Source organism: Macrobrachium rosenbergii, chromosome 12 (assembly GCF_040412425.1).
Source record: "Macrobrachium rosenbergii isolate ZJJX-2024 chromosome 12, ASM4041242v1, whole genome shotgun sequence".
NCBI classification, from domain to species: Eukaryota; Metazoa; Arthropoda; class Malacostraca; order Decapoda; family Palaemonidae; genus Macrobrachium; species Macrobrachium rosenbergii.
Genome location: NC_089752.1, coordinates 103,614,776 through 103,631,259, shown reverse-complemented (window position 1 = coordinate 103,631,259; position 16,484 = coordinate 103,614,776). Strand labels below are relative to the sequence as shown.

Below are 16,484 nucleotides of genomic sequence, written 5' to 3'. Positions count from 1 at the left end.
AAAGGCAAAGATTATCCCATGAAAGATCCAAGAGAGGATTTAAATTACCTTTGAAACAGCAAAACAATGGAATACCTGACATGAGGAAAAACAAAAAACTTTCGCTAGACTCACAATCATATATTATACTGCTTTTCATTTTATCTTGTTCAATACAGTAATTGCAAGTCTAATTATGAAAACGTATTGTTACAAGTTACGATGAGATTTTTGCATTTTCTGTTGATCTTGTTTTCAAGAAATAGTCCAGATACCTTGAGAGATTTGCTTTGGATGTCACGGTGAGTAGGCCCAAACAACAACTGTTATTGCTTCCGACAGTAAGGATTAGAAAGGAATACTATACAGTGGACTCCCACTATATCGCAGATCAGCATTCGCAGCTTCAGTTAGTTGTTGATTTTTCTGTGGAATGTAAATTCAAGTAAGTCATGGAAAATTCACTAATTCACAGATTTTTTCACAGAGCAGTATTTGCTAATTACCATATTTTCATGTTATTTTCGTGACAAAATACATTTTTTATGATAAAAATGATTTAATAATTTTCAAATATTAATATTAATGTAAACACAGCAAAATTTTTTTTTATTGCATATTTAAATATGTAGGTACAGTACTGAGCTCTGTTTGGGAATTCCCAGCTTCCATATCTACTGTAAAAAGAAAATGGGATGGCTTCAACACTGTATGAGAGAAAATGGCTGTGCCTGAATCTAGCAGAAACTTGATTAGTTTTCACACAGCTGTAAGTCATATATTTTTAAGGTTAATGTTGTAAGATGACTTTGAAATGAAATTAAAGTGTTTTAGGATGATAGTTGAAGGCATATTTGTGTATGATGATAGGTTAAGGTATATTTGGTGTTTGAACTATTAAAACATGTAGTTATAAGCTTTTAACTTAAGGTATATTTTGTGTTTGAATTATTAAAATAGGAAGTTATAAGCATTTTTAGAGGGGGTTAACAACTTAATGCAGATTTTCTCTTTTGCAGGTGTTTGTGATCCCTAACCCCGGTGAATACCAGGGGTTGGCTGCAAACACTGTCATTCCAGCCCAGTACATTTGGCAGCATGGGAGGAAATGCCTTAAACAACTAGAAGGATTGGAAATGGTATAGTAAGTTATTTTAAATGATGTTCCCTATCATGTTATTTAAATCATTTAGATCAAAATATTAAAAATTCTGTAAATGCTGCAAGTTTTTCAAGTATAATGGTTTGACAAAGTATTTAACCAAGTACAAAGAGGAAGAGTTTCAATTTCATTTTCAGAATAGGATTAGGCTTCTGTTTCTGGAGACATGGCTCCCCACTGGCCTCTGAGGTGTTCAATTCTGCTTCATACAAGGAGAGTCAAACTGTGGGCAATGAGGTAAGAGCAGTGCTGGTAAAGTGGGCAATCAAGGAAATTTTGAACAGCTCTCCAGGAATGTGCAGTCCCTACTTTGTGGTTTCCAAAAAATGGTGCAAGGGGTATGTGCTATCATTGACCTCAGCCCATTGAACCTATATCTCCAAAAGTATCCCTTTCAGGATTGAGGCATTATTGGTTTTTTGTGTCATCTGAAAAGGACACTCCTTTGCACCCTTAGACGTAAAGGTCTCTTACTTCAGATGTTGTTGCATCTACCTTTCAACAGATATCTTTGCTTTGTCAGTGTAGGCTCAGTCTTTTATTTCATAGTACTGTACTCTTATTTTGATCTGCCACTGCCCTGCAGGTATTCACTAGAACTCTCCCTCCTGTGGCAGAGTTGGTGTGTTGCAGTATTGACAAGGTGAGGAGGTGGGGATTTCATTATTGAAGCTTGTCAGGCACGTAATATTCAAATGCTATATGTATCTGATTCAGATCCCAAGAGGAAGTTGATTGAAATGCTGATGGCTAGAAAGATCATCAAGATCAGGACAAATGATCAGCCATGGTTTGGTGATACATGTAGACGACCACACCAATACAAACAGACCAAACTCGACACCTGGAGACAAAATCTTTTATATAGAAAGTACACCAGTTTTGTTGAGTCTCATCATGCTGCAAATAGAATTAACTCAAAGCTGAGAGAATTTACAGTAATTTCTTAAAAGAGGAAAATTAAAGGAATTACTTAGCCTCATCTCTGTTGGACCAAATTGGCATCTTCTGTCTGAGTCAGCCTCGCCTTCTATTCCACCACTACTAACAGATCATGGTAGACTAGTTACTGGTCCTAAGAAAAAAGGCTGAACTCTTACATCGAGCTTTTGAAGCTAAGCAGTCAGCTGTGGATGTCCCTCTCCCTGATACTTGTCATCCTTAGCCTATACTTACAAAATTTTCATTTCACACTAGGGATGTTACAAAAATTCTTGATAATCTTGATAGCTGGGGCAGAAAAGATCCTGATGGTCCCTTCCCTTTTTTTTTAAAAGGGTTTCTAGTTTATTGTCTCCTAAGATTAGTAGATTCTATAGATTTTTATGCCGACATAGTATTTTTTAAGAATGAGCGCAAGCTTAGTAATACAGTGCCTGTTCCAAAGAATAGCATATATGCAGACTGCAGAAACTACAGACCAATTCCTATTCTCCCTGTGCTCTCCAAAATTAAAAAACTCCTTTTTAAGCCACTATGCAAGTATGTGGAATCCAAAGGAGTGGTAGCTAATAGCCAATGTACATATAGGAAGCAGTTAGCTAGATATAACATGCCATTTGCAACAGATCCTTTCAGTTTATCAAATCATAAGACAATTTTTCAAACTCCAGAATCTTGGTGTGGGTGGATATATTTTAGGATTGCTTCAAGATTTCCTTACAGGTAGACAGCAGTGTGTTTCTGTTGAAGGGATCTTTAGCAAACAAAGACCTATTGTGTGTGAAGTCTCACAGGGTAGCATTCTGGGCCCACTGTTATTTTTAGTGCATACAAGTGATATGGTTTTTGGCCTGGAAAACAAGATTGTTCATTATGCCAATAATGCAACACTAATGAGAAATGAAGCTGCCCTTGGTCTCAGTCATGACATGGAGTAAATGACTGAATTGCATAGCCAGTAGGGTATGAGGCTGAACTCCAGTAAAACAATAACACCATTGATTAGTAGATCTCTTACTGATTTTCCACCCCATCCTCCCCTTTATGTGGATGGGTCTCAACTGGAGTCTGAAGCTTTCACTATACCAGGTGTAATTATAGACCAACATCTTACTTTTGAGAAACATCTAATGAAAATATCAGCAAATACTGCAAGGAATAGAACATTGATAAAATCAACACAACCTGTTTTAGGTTATTTGTCCCTGCTCTGCTAGAATACTGTTCTTTGATGTGGATTTCCACTTCTATGTCATAACATTAGCAGTTATGACTTGTACCATTGACAGATGGTCTTTTGTCAGTTTTTTATAAGTTGTATTTTAATAGAGAAATTCACTAGCACAATTGATCCCTGATCCTCATTTTCTGCCAAGAGCAGCCAGATTTGCTGAACAACAGCACCAATATGCAGTAAATGCAGCTTGCTGTCAAACTTCTCAGTTCTGGAGGTCTTTTATTCCTCGCATTGTTGGACTATGAAACGGTCTCCATGAGGATGTTGTGCAATTAGAACCTGAAAAGTTCAAGCAAAGATTCAATACATTACTACGCTAAAACAATGCTCCTTGCACTTTTTAATTGTTTTTGTCTCTTAATTAATTAGTTAATTATCTTTGTTTTCTAATACTGGCCTTTTTCTTTCTGTGTTTCCTGTTATCTTCTGTAATTTATTTCAAATGAACACCATGTGCTTTGGAAGCCTGAATTTCCAATCAGTGGCCCATGTAGGCCTGTTCCATATGAAGAGGGTTCATATGAATAATAATAATAACAAATAACAAATTTACATGTAAAGTGGTTTTTTATCATATCCAGAAATTCCTGTTTTCTGGCAGGGCCTTGGATGTAGTGATCCGGATACAAGAGAGTTCATCTGAATAATAATAATAATAATAATTTTACATATGTAAAATGGTTTTTTTGATAGTGTAGTCGCTTGTTTCGTCCTCAAAGAGTTACCCTTCCATGGTCTGCCAGAGCTCCATGGTGACTAGACTAATATCAAAGAATTCTGTTTTAGCCTGGTCTTGTAGCTGGGTATTGTGTCGTAATGATAAACACTATAACGCATGATGGAGTATAATGGACTCAAAGATAAGAGGGTATTTTCCTTTATCTTCAGCGAAGCTGAACTCAGTTATCCAAGTGAAAGCCTGCAAGAAGAAGTGACTATTGTGCATGCCATCGTTTATGTCCGGGCCGGTAAAAGACCAAGGAGCCATTACTCTCCCTAGTCAGCATCAATTTTCTGTATAATTTATACAGTATCCTTAAGTTTTAAATAGGTCTAGAAAAGGCAGTGGCCTAGAATAGGTTAAGGGAGAACCCTCTAAGAAATCCTCTATTCTTAGCTTAACATAGATTATACTAGAAGTGTTAACGTAAGCCATGTAGAACAGTAGCTTGGATTAGTTAAACAAATTAGTTCATAGAATATTAGTCTGAATGACATGACAATTTAGAAATTAAAATTTCACATAGCCATTGCAAAAGAACAAACAGTTTAAGTAATACAGCCATATAGTAGATATTTAATCAAATATATTACAACTACACACTTGTAATCAAGTTAACCTGTAACATGGAATATACTAATGATATAGGGATCTACAGAAGTGTCCCTTATTAAAAACAATTTATGCTAATTAGTTTCTAATAACAACTTGGTCTTTTTTTCACTACAGGGCTGCCATTATGCAGGACCCTCAGCTCAATTGTTCCGAAGCAAATTGCCCGGTCCACTTTTTGCCAGTGGGTATGGCCTGTACCATATGCCATGAGCATAGTCTTTGTAAAAGAAAAGAAAAATTTGCTTGGTTGCCAGATATGCGAAATTTCCAGTATGCTCCTGGCAGCAAGTTTTAAGATTGAAATGGCTTGTTTTAAGCTGTCTGGATGGGTCCTGGGGTTCAGCAAGGATAAGGAACGGGGAGATACTATCTTTCTGGCAGAACTCCAGCAGCAGATATTTAACCATTTCTCAGAAGATCTATGTTTGGGCCAAAACTCACTAACATCAGTCCCCAATACCTCCCAGGTTTATCTTGCAGAGGAAGTAGAGGAATGTTTACTTGGGGGTGACATTCTTACAAAAGAATATGAAGTTGATATTGCTGCAGAAATGATCTTGCTGAACCCAGAAGGATCAGGGACACAAATTTCAGCCAACCATGAGAGAAACCTTCCAGAAGGAATTCAGTCCCCCATGCAGCTATCAGAAGCTGAACAGGATCCTTCCCCCAAAAGGAATACAGTACTAGGATCCACCTAACCCAATTGAAATGATTACATTTTTGGAGGGGTATAGTAACTCACCCAGGACCTCTGCCCCCTGGGTAACAGGCATTTACAGTTCAGCTGTGGATGCTTAGTCAGATTATGCAAGCTCCCTCAAAAGGGATACATAGTTTGCAGCATTTGATCAATTCCATAAGGAAATTTTGAGTAACATCAAAGATGTCCTTGCCATAGATCGGCAATATATAATGGACATATTACATAATTCTGAACAGGAAATTTTAATTAATCATGTATATTCCAAAGTGTAAAAGTACTGCATCCTTTAATCGAAAAGTAGGAGTGGATATAAATTATGCCCAAACAAGGTTTAAGGTTAGAATTCTGACTGGAACCAACAAAATGGCCAGTTCGGACTACAAAACTTCAGATGAAAACATAACAGGGACTCCAATACTCACCCCTGAAGATACTGTACTGATAATCCTTGACAAGATGCCTCAGTGTGCATTTTCTCTTCCAATGGTAAGTATCTAATTAATGAGAAAACTGTGATCGAAGTTTTACATGTGGAGTTTAGGGACAGGGCAGCATTCCCTAATACAGAATGGGAGAAATCATAAAAAGAAAGTTCTCTTGCCTGTGCCTATAGCATTAAAAGCTATAGGTGACACCCTTTACCAGGTCAGTGGAAAATGGTTCTATATTCCCATTATGAATAAAACCCAAGTTGCTCACCAAGTAGTCCCAGCCTTCTGTCCTTTCACTTTTAAAATAATTAACCATGTGAAAGCAGATTTTCAGAATTATGTAATAACTAGAAAACAGGAGCCAATGGCAGAACTAAAACCATTTTGCCACAGTCATCCCAGTTTCAAAAAGTTCCACTAACGAAAGGGAATGCTTCAACTCCCTTTTGAAAGGAAAAAGCTCCCTTTAGATATAGCTACTCAGCAATTTGGGATCCCTATGAGAAGAATCTCAGATGAGACAGCCACATCAGAATTCCATGCTAGGACCCACTTCCTTAGTGTTTCAACCTCTACCACCTTGCTAGAAGTTGCCACCAAAAGGCTTCCAGAAGATTCCAGGGCAATTTTTACTGTTGTGGCTAAAAGTCTTATGAGAACCCTATGGGAAGCACTCTGTGACTTTCTAGACTCGCTCATGAAAGTGCAAATGGAAACATTGGAAGGCTCCAACAAGTCATTTCCCAATGTTCTGTAAGAACCTGTTTTAGGATTCTGTAGTAACTCAACTCAACAAACAAGCACACCAACAAAATTGTACAGTGTACGCTCTTCTGGGAAAAGAGGAATTCAGGAAACAAAAAACCAGAAATTTCCCATTACTCAATCCAAGAAAGGCTCACTTTGATCAAAAATAATATAAGCCTTCAGTCACCTCCAAAATTTTTCCTCAAAAACAGGTAGGTCGTCAGAAGGGACAACTCCATATAAAGGGACAACAGCAACCACAACAGCAAGGACATCCTTTTCACAAGGTCCAAAAACCGTCTTATAAAGGAAAAGGAAAAGCAACATCCAGAATGTCTATCAAGGGCAAAGGTAGAGGAAGAGTGGGATACCAATAGGAATTGTTTGGCCGGGGGTCGGCTTCAGCGACACCACAGTCAATGGAAGTCTTCCCCCTTGGGGACACAGCATTATTCTCAATAGACTGGGACAGTATGGTCTCATCCCCCCCCCTCCTTTAAAAGGGTTCTTTAAAAAACCAGACCATAGAGAAATATGCGTATATTTACCACCAAGCATGTCTCTTCAGTGTTCCCAAAAAGGATTCCTCTGAACGAAGAGTGATCCTCAACCCATCAACATTGAACAAGCACAGTGTTTGCCAAAAGTTTCGGATGACTACCGTTGCCCAAGTACCTTCAATCATTCCAAAAGGTTTTTGGACAGCTTCTATAGATCTGAAAGATGCATACTGGCACATCCCTATCGTCTTTCCCTTCCACCCCTTCCTAGGGAACCGGATAGGGAAAGATACGTCTAGGTTCAAAGTCATGCCTTTTGGGCTAAACATTGCCCCAAGAATTTTTACAAAATTAGCAGCAGAAAAGAAGGAATACAACTAATAGCATGCCTAGATGACTGGTTAATCTGGGGCCCACAAGAAAAGTGTGCTTGAAAAACCAAAGAGCAGTGGTCAACAGACTCCAATCAAAAGGTTTTATAATGAATTGAAAAAAATCCTGCCTCACGCCCAGTAGACGCTTTCAGTGGCTGGGACTGTGTTGGGATACTCTTCATGGCCTGTTGTCTCTCCCCATCAATACTCAGAATAGAATAAGGAAAAACCTCAAAAGCTTCCTTGGACAGCCCAGAGTTTCCAAACAGCAATTAGAATGTATGATGGGCCTGCTGCAGTTTGCTTGAGTAATAGATCCAATATTCATATTGCAATTGAAAAATGTGACCAAATTTTGGATGTCACGCGCAAGAAAAAAGATGCGAGACCGATTTCATCAAAAGTATCAGAAAGTTGTGGAGATACTTCGTCCTTGGACCCGGAAGGAATCTCTGGTGAAACAGGTCACTCTGACTCCTCCATCTGTATGAGTGACAATACACACAGATGCCTCGTTGACAGGTTGGGGAGGACACTGGGAGGATCGTCAGGTGGCCGGGAGGTGGTCAGCTACTCTTAGGAACTGTCATATCAATTTCCAGGAGCTGATGGCTGTCCTTTTGCCTCTCAAAAAACTCAAATCTCGAGAAGTGACACACATTCTTTTGGTTCTAGACAACACAACTGCAATGTCCTGCAGCAAGAGGTCAGGATCACGTTCACCTCCTCTCAATATGATAAGGCTAGCCATCCTTTGGATGGCACAACTAAAGAAGTGGCACCTGTCTGCAATTCACCTCACAGGGTGTCTCAATGTAACAGCAGACTCTCTATCAAGGAAAACGACAGCCTCAACAGAGTAGATGTTGGACAACCACTCTTTTCAAACAATAGCCAACATGCTTCCACATCCTGAAGTGGACCTGTTCACCACCTACAAGAATCACAAACTCACAGTATTTGTGTCTCTGAACTTGGACAGTCAAGCAACAGCAAGAGATGCCTTCCTACAAGGCTGGAACAAATGGAGGACGATGTATCTTTTTCCTCCATTGTCCCAGGTTTCGAAGGTTGTGAGCAAACTTCCAACCTTCAAAGGAACAGCTTACGTAATAGCCCCAAATTGGCCAAACAGGCATTGGTTCCTATTACTTCAACAATGGGCGAAAAGATCAATTCCACTACTATCCGCTGTTCTATCCCAGACAGTAGGAGAGAAGGTCGTTTACTCATCCTCCTTTCTGAGCCGAGACCTTCACATATGGATTTTTTAAATATTGTCTTCCATGAAAATTACTCGCCCAACAGTGCTGGATACCTAGTGCAAAAATTACAGACATCATCTATCCAGCAATACCAGTCAGTATGGAAGATATGGTTAGATTATATCCATACTGAGAGCCCAGTTGAGATTTCTTTAGAAACATTTTTAAATTTTCTTATATATCTTTTTGAAGACAAATGCTTTGTGGTTACAACACTCGTGGCATGCATGTATAGAAGTTGTCACTTCCCTTCTGCAGTCTTTTGCTCTACAAAGACCCACTCCTAAAAAGCTTCCAATTACTTGGTCCCTGAACAAGGTGCTTAGATTTCCATCAACCTCTCAATTTAGCAGACCCAATACAACCACAACTCACATGCTACAAAAGGCGATCTTAATTGCATTAGCGTCAGGAGCTTGTATTAGTGAACTGGGCTCTCTTAGACGGACAATACATCATGCAAACAGCTCACCATCAATTATTATTGTCTCGTGGCCTATCATTCCTGGCCAAGAATGAGGATCCTTTAAGAAGGAAATCTATTCTTATAAGAAAACTCAATTTAGCAGACAAAACATTATGCCCAGTTCAGACACTTAAGGTTTACCTAGAGGTCACCACAAACATCCCAGAAAGTCCAATTTTCCTACAACCTAGCACAAATAAACCACTCTTTCTACAAGGACTGAGAATAATTTTAGTGTTCCGCATTAAAAAGGCAAACCACACTCCTTTCCTAGGTCACATGATATTAGGAAAGTAAGCACGTCATTGGCCTTCTTCAGAAATGTCTCTTTCAAAGAAGTCTCCAAATGTACAGGGTGGTCATCAGAGACGGTATTCTTAAAACATTACTACCATGTGCTCTCAAACAAATTTGACCACCTTGTCTATCAGTAGGTGGTATGGTTAGTCCTGACCCCATAGGAGCTACAGCGGAAAACCAGGGGTCTTCCTAACTGGTGGGTATGCTGACTATTGCTGGGGAAGGTGTGATAATACTGCAACCATACTCAGCATGCATAGGTAAGTCACTACAGAACTTCATCCAGAAAACGTAAGTTCGTGTTTAGTTTCTTGTTTTTTGTTACCAAGACCCTAGGTGATTTTTAGAATAACGAATGGGGCTTGAAAGTTGTGGCTTGACTGTGGACTAGAAATTTTTTCCTTTGGGTTGTTGGGATTAAAATTTGAGAGCTTAAGCTTTTTGTCACCAGTCAATTTCTTTGTAAAGCTCCTAGAGGATGAAACAAGTGACTACTTCCCTGACGAAAAGGCATAGGATAAAGCACTCATCCTGCATTGACCAACAGAGAGTAATGGCTCCTTGGTCTTTTACTGGCCAGGTCGTAAACAAGATGGCGGACATGCATGTGCAGTAGTCACTTCTTGCAGGTTTTGACATTGGAAAACTGGGTTCAACTTCACTGAAGATAGGGAAAATGCCCTCTTATCTTTGAGTCCATTATACTCCATCACATGTTGATAACCATCACGTGTTATAGTGTTTATCATTACAACACAATACCCAGCTACAAGACCAGGCTAAAAGAGAATTCTCTGATATTAGTCTAGTCACCATGGAGCTCTGGCAGACCATGGAAGGGTAACTCCTTGAGGACTCAACAGCGACTAACATAAATAGGGTTTTCCTTTGTCAAAACCTGTTTTTACCACCATATCCAGAAACTCCTGTTTTCTGGCAGAGCCTTGGATGTAGTAATCCGATACAAGAAATTTCTGTTTCCCAGTATCAAAGATACTCTGACCTCAAAAACATACCCTTATTTTGACCTGTAAAAGTATGAAAACAAAAAATAGATATAAAAATAAGGTGGCAACACTCACGAGTTGATGGTTTTGCTTTGGTTGATGTGTGTGCTCATTTGGCTGTCTCATTGCAACATATAATGTGGCTTTGGCTGCCACAGCTTATAGATTTTTGTAGTTTTTCAGTTTATTTACTAGAAAGTTTTTAAATTTTAATACAAAATAAACCCCTCTGAAATTGATATGCCAGGGAAAATGAAAACTTTTAACAGATTACAAAGTAATAGATAGAGTATCAGTTTCTCAGGCAAGTTAAATAAAAAATTTCCTTGACCAACAGTGTCTCAGTGCTTGCAAATGGAAGGGGCTACAGCTAATGCAGTATTTTAAGATTTTGATATTGGATTCAGGCTTATTCGTTAGTATTTTTTAATCTCGGTCAGTAGAATAGCTAACCACCACAATAGGAAATATTAGAAATACAGTATGGAATAACATTTTATTGCACAATTATACTCAGTGAAAACATAACACAAACATGACATCCCAAATAAAATAAAATGAAAACAAAGATTAAAATCCATATAATACCGATATTAGAATTAAGGAAAAGTATTTTGATCTTCAAAACATGAAAATGCAGGTTAAAATTAGAATCTACTTTGATTAGCAAACCATAGTTTTTTTTTTGTATGTTTTTTAGTCAAAGAATAATACTTAAGCCTTATTATGATATTTAAAATTGCTTGGGAAAGATTATTAATCATGACCTAGTCTAAGCTAGGTAATTGCTTATTTATCATCAATTACCTGTTTCACTGCTCTTGTTATCACTATGCCGTATGAGATATTTCATAATTCTGCCATTATGTAATGATACAGACTATTATGTACGATACTTATACCATACTTATTAGCGAGGCAGTCACCCTTACTCAGCCTATACAAAAACTGTCTACCTGTCATAGCATAAACAGGCATTATCATAATTTTCTCTCTCTTAACATCTTATTTACTGCACACTCAAAAGTTGTTTTCAGAGAAAGACAGAGCAAGCTGTGAAACAGATTACACTAAACAATTTTTTATAGCGTGCATGAGAGAGAGAGAGAGAGAGAGAGAGAGAGAGAGAGAGAGAGAGAGAGAGAGAGAGAGAGAGAGAGAGAGAGAGAGCAGTAAGTGCTTAGTAGTGAACCATTCCAGTTACTACATTATCTAATAGACAAAGCTTATTTGTATTTTTTTATTCAGTGGCTGTACTTGTACAGTATGTTTTTACGTCCAATCTTAATTAGGGTTACAGTATATACAATAACTTTCTAACCATCTTATTATTGTATTAAACTAAATTGGTACCGATAAGAAAGGTATGCATACATGTCTACATGTTACATGTTTCTATAGTTTGTTTCTGTCAAGAGATCTGCAGACGTAAACATACGCAAATAGGCGCTGTATTTCTTAGCCTACTTTTCCTATAACACACGTGAGCAATCCGGACACACAAACTTATGTTTGGCCTAAACATATTAGCAATAAAATACAAGATGAAAAGAAAATTTGATGTCATGCATTAAAACAGTATCTAAAATAAATAATATAAAAAGAGAATATTTCATTAGGAAGCACCAAACGCAAACATAGACCTTAGCACAGATGCAATTCAGAGGACCTGAAACTTGTCAGCTTAGATTTTGAAGAGTTCTGCTTACCAACTGAGAGTAGAGGTTTTTCCTCTACACCTTATCAGACAAGTGGATGAAGATATCAAGAGCCCCTACAATGTGAAACTCATTCTCACAAAGGATAAGAAGGATAAGGAAGTTGGCTATTTAAGGGGAGATATGAAACAGGTCGCCAGAGCCTATCAACACGTTCAGGATGTCTTCCATGGGGTAAAGGTGGGGAATTCTGATATCGCAACAGAAGGACTGAAGAGGATTGAGGCAGGAAAATATTGATTCGACGTTGATGCTCAACACAAGGGACTTATGGTTGGGCCAAAAGGAGAAAATTTGAGGAGAATTGAGAACAACAATAATGTAAGGATAATATGCACACGAGAACAGAGGGGTACATCACATAAAGGGTCATTTAGACAGTGTTGAGGATGCTTGTTGCAGTATAAAAGATTTCATGAAGCCAACTCTACACAGAGAAAATAGTAAAATAGCCAAACAAGCAGGAAAGAATATCCCACAAGAGGAACTCCTCCCTGGGTTAAATAAGATGGGAAATTGCCTCTACATGACAGTCCTTGAGAAGGAAGAAAGATCCATGGTCATTGGTAAAAGAGGTCAGAACATAAAGAAGCTCACCACCAAACACAGCGTTTACTTCCAGGGACTGAAGAAGGATGAGAGCTCCAACAACTTTACGATTACAGGGAATGAACAGGATGTCATTGCCTTCTTTAATAAAGTCCTTGAAATCATCAAGAATAAAGAACACAACGGGAAAAATGGCGGGGGAAACAGAAGGTACCCAAGAGGACATGCATTAGACAATTCATCTAAATTCAGAAAAAGATAAAAGGACAATACACTCTCTCTCAGGGCTTGCAGAAGGAAGAACTCTAGTTTCTTCTAAGTATGCTATGTCCTTTGATGAACATCATGTACAGCATATTTGCCATCGGGCAGAGGTCGAATATATAGATCAGTTCTTTCAGATATCCCACCATTCTGAGGGAATAATCTAGATGGGCTTTCAGAGGGAAGAATTAGTTTCATATAGTATGCTATGTCTCTTAATGAACATCATGTACAACATATTGGTCATGCAAACATTGGTCCAACATGTAGATCTATTCTTTCAGATATCCCACCATTCTGAGGGAATAATCTAGAAGATGAGCTTGTAGAGGGAAGAACTCTAGTTTCTTCTAGTATGCTATGTCCTTTGATAAACATCATGTACAGCATATTTGTCATGTGGAAAGTGGTCCAATATGTAGATCTGGTCTTTCAGAAACTCCACCATTCTGAGGGAATAATCTAGAAAATGGGCTTGCAGAGGGAAGAACCCTAGTTTCTTCTAGTATGCTATGTCCCTCGCTGAACATCATGTGCAGGATATTTGTCATGTGGACAGCGGTCCAATATGTAGATCTGTTCTTTCAGAAGCCCACCATTCTGAGAGAATAATCTAGGTGGGCTTGCAGAGGGAAGACCTCCAGTTTCTTCTAGTATGCTGTGTCCCTTGATGAACATCATGTACAGCATATTTGTCATGTAGACAATGGTCCAATATATAGATCTATTCTTTAAGATATCCCACCAATTTGAGGGAATAATTTAGAAGATGGGCTTGCAGAGGGAAGAACTCTAGTTTCTTCTAGTATGCTGTGTCCCATGATGAACATCATGTACGGGATATTTGTCATGTGGGCAGTGGTTTAACATGTAGATCTATTCTTTCATATATTCCACCATTCTGAGGGAATAATCTAGAAGATGGGCTTGTAAAGGGAAGAACCTTAGTTTCTTCTAGTATGTTATGTCCATTCCTGAACTTCATTTACAGCATGTTTGTCATGCAGACAGTGGTCTAATATGTAGATCTTTTCTTTAAGAGATCCCACCATTCTGAGGGAATAATCTAGAAGATGACCTTACAGAGGGAACAACGCGAGTTTCTTCTATTATGTTATGTCCCATGATGAACATCATTTAGAGCATATTTGTCATGCAGACAGTGGTCTAATATGTAGATCTATTCTTTAAGACATCCCACCATTCTGAGGGAATAATCTAGAAAATGGGTTTGCAGAGGTGAGAACTCTAGTATCATTTGGTATGCTATGTCCCTTGATGAACATTATGTACCGGATATTTTTCATGCGGACAACTGCCCAATATGTAGATGTATTCTTTCAGATATCCGACAGTTCTGAGGGAATAATCTAGAAGATGGGCTTGCAGAGGGAAGAACTCTAGTTTCTTCTAGTATGCTGTCCCTTGATGAACATGTACAGCATATTTGTTATGCAGACAGTGGTCCAATGTGTAGATCTATTCTTTCAGATATCCTATCATTCTTAGGGAATAATACAGAAGGGCTTGCAGAGGAAAGAACTCTAGTTTCTTCTTGTATGCTATGTCCCTTGATGAACATCATGTACAGGATATTTGTCACATGGGCAATGGTCCAATATTTTCATTTATTCTTTCAGATATCCCACCATTCTGAGGGAATAATCTAGAAAATGGGCTTGCAGAGGGAAGAACTCTAGTTTCTTCTAGTATGTTATGTCCCTTGATGAACATCATGTACAGGATATTTGTCATGCGGACAGTGGTCCAGCATGCATATCTATTCTTTCAGGTATCCCTCAGAATCCACCATTCTGAGGGAATAATGTAGAAGATGCCCTTGCAGAGGGAAGAACTTTCGTTTCTTCAAATATGCTGTGTCCCTTGATGAATATTATGTACAGCATATTTGTCATGCAGACTATGGTCCAATACCTACATCTATTCTTTCAGATATCCCACCATTCTTAGGGAATAAACTTGAAAATGGGCTTGCAGAGGGAAGAACTCTAGTTTCTTGTAGTATGTTATAATCCTGTATCCCATCCCAGCATAATTAATTAAGTCACTTGAGAACCACACAGAATACACATACATACGTTCTTGTTTTTCCTTTTAAATTGTTAGACCCTAATGTGTATCGCAAATAAAAAAAGACAAGTAAAAACTTTTGTGACTTTACCTTGGACCATTTTTTCATCTGAGTAGTTGAGATTACATAATCAGGAGTGAGGCCATTTCGTCACCTGTCAGTGCCTTATGTATGCTCCTTGAGGACAAATAGTGGCTAAGCTATCAAATAACAGGTTTTGACAAAGGGAAAACTTATTTTTGGTAGCTGCTGTGATTTCTGAAATCCACCTGCTTTCCCTGACGAAAAGGCATGGGAATTTGTGGTGTGTTTTTCTTTCACAGACCTGGCTAATTGTTGGGAATGGGTAGAACAAGGTCAACACTGTAGGCAAGGGAAACAACCCTTTTGCCCTGAGTCCTTTTCTATTCTATCATATGTCAAATCAAGAGCAATATTCTAGTCAAGACCAACTATGAGAAATCATAGCAGCTTTCAAAAAGGGGTTTTCCTTTGTCAAAACCTGTTTGATAGAACAATGTAATGGCTAGAATACAGCTAAGTATGTGTTCAAGACTTTCAGAAGACTGTTATTATTGTTTTATTGCAATTTATTAATGACTGAATACTAAAAACTGACTGCTTTTTCCAGGGTTTCAAACAGAAGTCTGTCCATCTGTAGAAACTGTCTGTATGTAAGCATTGGTTTTTGTGTTTGTCTTCCTTTGGAATCGGCTTTTTACTATTTTATTCGTAGACTCCATGTCTTGTTCATAAGACTCCATGTCATATTTTTCTGAATGATATAACGTAAGAGATGTAATATAATATATTAACATCTTGTATTCCAGCACAAGATGAGAAGAAATAAAACTCCATAATTTTTTTTTTACATTTCTTTCCCTTTATATTTTAAGTCATAGATGGTTAATAGAAGAGCATTTCTGGTTTAGAGAACAAAGAAGATTAAGGTTATCAGTCAGTTGTTTATAAAACAACTTGTGGAAGCAGTTTGGAAGGAAAACTGACTTTTTGCCTGTCACATTTATGTTACATGAAGCAACATATAATAGGACTGATAGAGCTATAGTGTAGAGTTGAAAATATATAGCATGGACAGTAGTTTTTTAACCTTTACTTGCTGGATACGTTACCAGTATGTACTGTACTTTATTACAGATGCAGAGGGAAAAACCAACTCCTTTCATTTCTTTTGAGTCTAAATGATACACTGTAATGGAGAACTTTCTTACTGTGTAAATTTGGAGATAATGCCAAGATTATTAGTTCCCTGTGTGATTCGTTTTCAAGATTATGAGTATGGTCATGGTCCCAACAGGAATGGGAATGCTTAAGAGGCAAGAAAGGTGAAGCATTTTGAATTTTTGAAAATACTGAAAAGATAATCATTCTTTACGTCAGTAAGATGT

General features: G+C 38.1%; 1 protein-coding gene across 7 annotated transcripts in view; it reads left to right on the top strand.

The window, feature by feature from the left end:
• LOC136843815 (uncharacterized) overlaps positions 1–16,484 on the top strand; it is a 54,855-nt gene that overhangs the window by 20,636 nt on the left and 17,735 nt on the right. For 2 of the 7 annotated variants that reach the window (XM_067112598.1, XM_067112594.1), the window contains one exon: positions 15,707–15,749. The exons of 3 other annotated variants lie outside the window; for them this stretch is intronic. The gene's annotated coding sequence lies outside the window, so the exon portion shown is untranslated. Of the gene's footprint in view, positions 1–15,706; positions 15,941–16,484 lie in introns of those variants that run through there. 2 more of the 7 variants (XM_067112596.1, XM_067112595.1) reach the window with 2 other exon arrangements.